Genomic DNA, 6,322 nt, shown 5'->3' on the forward strand with positions numbered 1-6,322 from the left:
GTCACGTGGCTCCGATAGCCGCGCGGGGCGTCCTGGGGGTTGTAGTCCTTCAGGGTGGCGGGAGCCGCCTAAGTTGCGGAGCAAGGGGATGGGGAGGCGCCGAGGAAGGCGGGAAGGCGGGACTGCTCAAGCCCTGGGACTCGAGGACCGTGGGATTTGCAGGACGCAGGCGCCGGGTGGTTCTCAAAGGAGGAAATTGGCTTCCCTGGTGGCTCAGACGGTAAAAGCGTCTGCCTACAATGCAGGAGACCTGGGTTCAACCCCTGGATCGGGAAGATCCCTGGAGCAGGAAATGGCAACCCACTCCAGTACTCTTGCCTGGAAAATCCCATGGACGGAGCAACCTGATGGGCTACAGTCCATGGGGTCGCGAAGAATCGGACACGACTGAGAGATTTCACTTTGTCTACTCGCCTGGTCCGGGCAACACTGATTTTCTCGGCTCCTGTGGATAAGGCCGATAAGGGAACTGCATCTGCAGGCTTGAGGAGCGCCTTGGAAACGTAGCAGTTCTGGAGTGATCATCGTACCTGGCCGCTCGGAATTAAAATGTGGCTGTGCACGTCGTTACAAATTCTTGGAATGTTCCCTCCCCTCTCCCACCCCACCTGTCTCGAAGAATGTAAAACTGCTTTCACGTGTACAGTTTCCTTTCTGTCCCTGGGGTAGGTAGGAGCTGGTATTATCAACCTTACCCAGATAAGGTGTTGATGACTTTCTCTAGTTCTGGAGGAGGTACATTCTGATCAGCAGGTGGGGAAGTTTTAGGGAGAAGGAGTAGAAAGGGAATCCAATGGAAGATGTTACCTAACTAGGTTCCTGGACATTACTTTGCCAAGAAAGGTCTGTCTAGTCAAGGCTATGGTTTTTCCAGTGGTCATGTATGGATGTGAGGTTTGGACTGTGAAGAAAGCTGAGCACCAAAGAATTGATGCTTTTGAACTGTGGTGCTGGAGAAGACTCTTGAGAGTCCCTTGGACTGCAAGGAGATCCAACCAGTCCATTCTGAAGGAGATCAGTCCTGGGTGTTCATTGGAAGGACTGATGCTAAAGCTGAAACTCCAATACTTTGGCCACTTCATGCGACGAGTTGACTCACTGGAAAAGACTCTGATGCTGGGAAGGATTGGGGGTGGGAGGAGACGGGGACGACAGAGAATGAGATGGCTGGATGGCATCACCGAGGTGAGTTTGAGTGAACTCTGGGAGTTGGTGATGGACAGGGAGGCCTGGCGTGCTGTGATTCATGGGGTCGCAAAGAGTCGGACACGACTGAGCGACTGAACTGAACTGAACTGATGACAGCTATACCGGGAATGGGAGGGGTGGTTCATGGAAATGACTTAATTCATTGATTCAACAAAATAATTGTAACGAATGTAAGGATGTTTATGAGTGGACAGTACAGGACCCTTGATTTGCCCACTAATTAGATTCCATCTTGGAACTGATTCAAATTGTAAAGTCCTGGAACTTGATTTTGAACCACCTACAGTTCCCTTATGCATCTTTCCTAACTAGTTGTCTCTTTCTTTTTCCATCCCCAGTTCCTTCATGAAATCTGGCTCGAAACAGGTTCTGATGAATTAAGCCAGAGAAAGAATGTCTAACTGTGAATCCAGAAATTGGTCATTAGTTTTTCTGCGTTGTATTTTTCCCACCTCTTCCTTTTGGTCTCCCATTTTCTGTAGGGATGTTGTCCAGGCCCAGGACAACAGACAGGCTGTTGAGAATGAGCCTCTATCTGGACTAGAAGATTGTCCACCTTGTCCTGGAGTCCTGATTCCAGCTCTCTTTCTTGGCCTCTTCCTCTTCTTTTCTCCCAGGACCACATGGCTTGATTTTTCTTTTCTGCCAATAAGCCCCTGTAAACTCTAGGTTTACTTCTGCCTGTATCCGTAGGGCCACCCACTGCTTTGAGAGAATTAAATGTTTGTTAACAACCCCTCAGACACCCGTGGCTGGTTCGTGTCAATGTATGGCAAAACCCAACACAATATTGTAAAGTAATTAGCCTCCAATTAAAATAAATAAATAAATTTAAAAAATCACTTTCTCAGACTTTTCTGCTGGATATTACCTTATTATTTGCAGGTCTGTGCTTTCTGTCTTACTTTGGGAAGATGGGCAGAATGGTCACCAGCCTCCAAGATGGCTCTCAATGACCCCTGCTCCCTGGTATTCACACCCTTGTGAAGTCCCCTCCCACATGGTACCACAATTAGTCTGTGTGACCAACAGCAGGTGTCAGAAGTGATGGTATGTCACATCTAACATTAGTTGTAAACTAACTTTTAGTTAACTTCATTTAAACTAAGGTTAGTTATAAACTATACAGCTTCTCAGTACTCCTCTTTTTTTTTTTGTCTGATTTCTTTTTCCTGAATCTCTTGCTTCCAGGAAAACAAGCTGTCATGATGTGAAAAGTTCTCTGGAGAGATTCGTGTGGTGAACAACTGAAGCCTCTGACCAATAGCCAGCCAGAAGCTAAAAAGCCTGCCAACAGCCTCCTGACTGAGCTTGGAAGCAGATTCTCAGCCCTGGTAGAGCGTTGAGATGACAGTGGCCATGGCCAACACTTTGACTACAACCTCACAAGAGATTCTGAGCCAGAACTGCCTAGTTAAACCACTCCTGGATCCCTGGCCTTATGAGTGTTTGTGGTTTTAAGCTGCTAAGCTTTGAGGTAATTTGTTACATAGCAATAACTATTCCATGAAGGCAGAAAAGCATAAAGGCTTTAGAATTTAACCTAAGGTTGAATCCGAACTCTCCATGTTGTTAACTGACCTTGAACAAATATTTGAACTTCTCTGAGCCTCTTGAACTTCAGCTAAAGCTGATGTTGATCAAAAAATGATGTTGATCACACCCACTTGCCCCAGTGGAAGGAGTTACCTAACAGTTCCCCTTGCCCTTGTGGGCCGGCATGCTGTTAGGGGAATCCTGGGCTTAGTCAGTGCCAGGCAGGGCCTGCAACCCTGCATCAGATCATCCCATTTTGCCAGGACTGCCCACACTGCCACTGCCATGTTGCAGCTAAAGGTGTGTCTACGGCCCGAAGAGTTTCTAGCAGTTTCTCAACCGTGAACATTTACATGGGAAGCAGCAGAACGAATGTTAGAGTTTACCTGCATGATTTGATCTCACACTCTGGTTTTTGTTAAACCTAGTCTGATTTCTTTCCAGTACTGGGTATATGGATCTGTGCTTGCTTTCATTTACTTAATGACCCAATGTACTTAATAAATGTACATTTGTATTATTAAATAAATGTATTAAATAGATTCACTTAATACATGTGCCATGCTCCATTCTAATCATTTCACACTTCTTGATTTATTAACTTCCTATATCAATCCGATGTGATACACACACATACACACACACACAGAACTATAATTTTTACCGTTTTATATAAGGGGGAACTGAGGCACAGAGAAGTCAAGTTAACTTGTCCAAGTTCACACAACTAAAATTTTGGCAAAGCCCAAACTTGAGCATTTTAGCTCCAGAGTCTGTGCTGTCTCCTTGGCTTCGTGTAGCTGAAAGCTCACGCTTCTTTTCTCTGAATGTCTGACTACCTTCCCCAGGGGCCAAGAACAATCTGATAGTGTTCCTGGACACTCTACCCAGAGGTATGGTAAGAGACAAGATGATGAGTGGAAGGGGTGACTTGGGTTTTGGAAAAAGATCCAGGTTCAATTTCTGGCTCCTGTGTGCTTCTGGCTAGTTATTTCATCACTGAACCTCAGTTTCTTCATCTGTAAATTAGGAATAAAAATAATTAAAAAAAAATACCTTCTGACCATTAGAGGGTCCAAAGGGTCATTGACTAAGGATGACTTACACCCACAATGCGGAAGGATTATTTATATGGAGACTTTGTTATAGCCATTGGCTGCACTGAAGGGCAGAACATTCCTGTGCTCTGGGAAAGAGTGGGCATTAGGATCATTAACCACCTCTGTTTGGGACACCAGACTTTCTGTGCTAACACTGGATGGTCTCAGGCAAAGCAGGGTAGTTGGTTACCCTTGTTTGAGCCCTGTGCTTTTCAGGAAAACCACCCTTTGAGAGCTCTTGACCTGACTTCTCCAGTGTGGCTGCAGTGAGGAGAGTGATATGGATACTTTCTTTTTAATAGAAGGTAATTAAGATCCATTGGAGAAGGAAATGCGACCCACTCCAGTATTCTTGCCTGGGAAATCCCATGGACAGAGGAGTACGGTGGGCTGCTATCCATAGTGTCACAAAAGATTTGGACACAATTTAGCGACTAAGCAACAACAATTAAGGGGACTTCTTTTGCGGTGGTTAAGGCTTTTCCTTCCAATGCAGAGGGTGTGGGTTTGATCCCTGGTTGAAGAGCTAAGATCCCACATGCCTCATGGCCAAAAAACCAGAACATAAACAACAAAAGCAATATTATAACAAATTCAATAAAGACTTTAAAAATGATCCACATGAGAAAAAAAAATCTTTAAAAAAAGAAAAAGGAAGGTAATTAAGGGCAGCAATCTTAGTTTTGAGGGTTTTTTTTTTTTAATAGCTTTACTGAGATGTAAGTCCTGTATACAATTTACCCACTTAGAGTGTAACAATTCAATGGATTTTAGTGTTATGTAACCATCACCACAGCCAATTTTAGAACATATTTTATCACTCCCAAAAGAAAAACTATACCCTTTAGCTATCATTCTGCCAACTCTCTTCATCACACCAAGCCCTAGGCAACCTCTAATCTCTTTTCTGTATCTATGGATTTACCTATTGTAGACTTTTCATATAAATGGAATCTTATGAACTGTGGTCTTTTAATTAGCTTACACTCAGCCTAATGTTTTTTCATGGGGTGTCCTATGTTTTGATGGCCTTTTTCAGCACTTCCTTCTTTTTGACTGTTGAATAATTTCCATTGTGTGGATACAAGACATTTTGCTTATCCATTCATCATTTGATGGATGTTTGGGTTTTTTCTGCCTTTGGCCATCGTGAATAATGCTGCTGTGAACACTCTCAAGTTTCTGTGTAGCTTTATGTTTTCATTCCTCTCAGAGTATATACCCAGGAGTGAAATTGCTGGGTCATATGGTAACTCTGTGTTTAACTTTCTGAAGAACTGCCAGACTGTCTCCCATCGTGGTTGCACCATTTTACATTCCCATCAGCAATGTCTGCGGGTTCCAGTATTCCACTTTCTCACCAACGCTTGTTATTATCTGTCTCTTTGATGGTAACCATCCGAGTGGGTGCGAAGTGGTATCTCATTATGAGCAATCTTGTTTTGAAGTTGCTTTTGCCTACCCAGCACTTTTGGTCACTTAGACAACTTATGTTCATTTGAGGTGATTGATGGAGATTACAGGAGCATAAGCCCTCAGTCTGCCCTTTGGTCCCACCACCAAGTCCAGGCTTTATCAGGGGAGTGCCTGCAGGAGATGGATTAGGCCAAGGGACTGCAGTCCTTTGGGGAGAGCCCCCTCATCTCGCTGGCTGACCTCTTCCTCACCCCCATTTCATGGTCTGAGACAGGGCTGCTCATCTTTTTTGATCTTAGGCCACCTATTCCAAGTCAGAGAGTGGGTTTGAAGTGGCCTGATCAGTGGACAGGGAATCTTCTGCCAAAAGGGGGGCAGAAGATTTGAAAATGACAGGCATGGCCTGGCGTGGAAAATGACGTCTGTGGCCAGACCAAGCATCACAAGGTACATGATTTGAGGCTGAGTTCGCACTCACAATTTCTCAGGAAACGTGTCAGAATTGGGAAATTCGACATAAAAATCCAGATTTCTGGGTTGTTTTAAAAATCGACAGGCATGGCCCTGCTATTGCCACCTTTCCACATTGCAGCGGTTGCCTGGGGCTGAGCCCTGGCTGCCTCTGTATCCTGGCTTAGGTGCTGGAATCCTGCTGTCCCATCTGCTTCCTGTTGTGTCGCAACTGGCCACCTGCCTCATCCCTGAGGGTATTTATTGGTGCCCAACTTCCCTGAGGGACCTAATGGGGCAAACTTAGGCCATCGTGAGCAGCGAGGCTGAATTTGGGTATTCGAGACTCTGGGATTCCAGTCATCCTCATACCTTCTCCTCGTGAGTCTAAGCAAATCTCAGTGTAATGTGAGCATCTAACTTGTCATTCCCGCTTCTTAAGCAAATTTTACAGGCCAAGTAATGTTTCGTGAATTTTACATTGTTGTTGTTTAGTTGCTCAGTCATGTCCGACTCTTTGCGACCCCAAAGACTGTAACCTGCCAGGCTCTTCTGTCCATGGAATTTTCCAGGCAATGATACTGGAGTGGGTTGCCATTTCCTTCTCCAGG

Source organism: Moschus berezovskii, chromosome 14 (genome assembly GCF_049115385.1).
Source record: "Moschus berezovskii isolate FMDL1 chromosome 14, NW_MosBer_1.0, whole genome shotgun sequence".
NCBI classification, from domain to species: Eukaryota; Metazoa; Chordata; class Mammalia; order Artiodactyla; family Moschidae; genus Moschus; species Moschus berezovskii.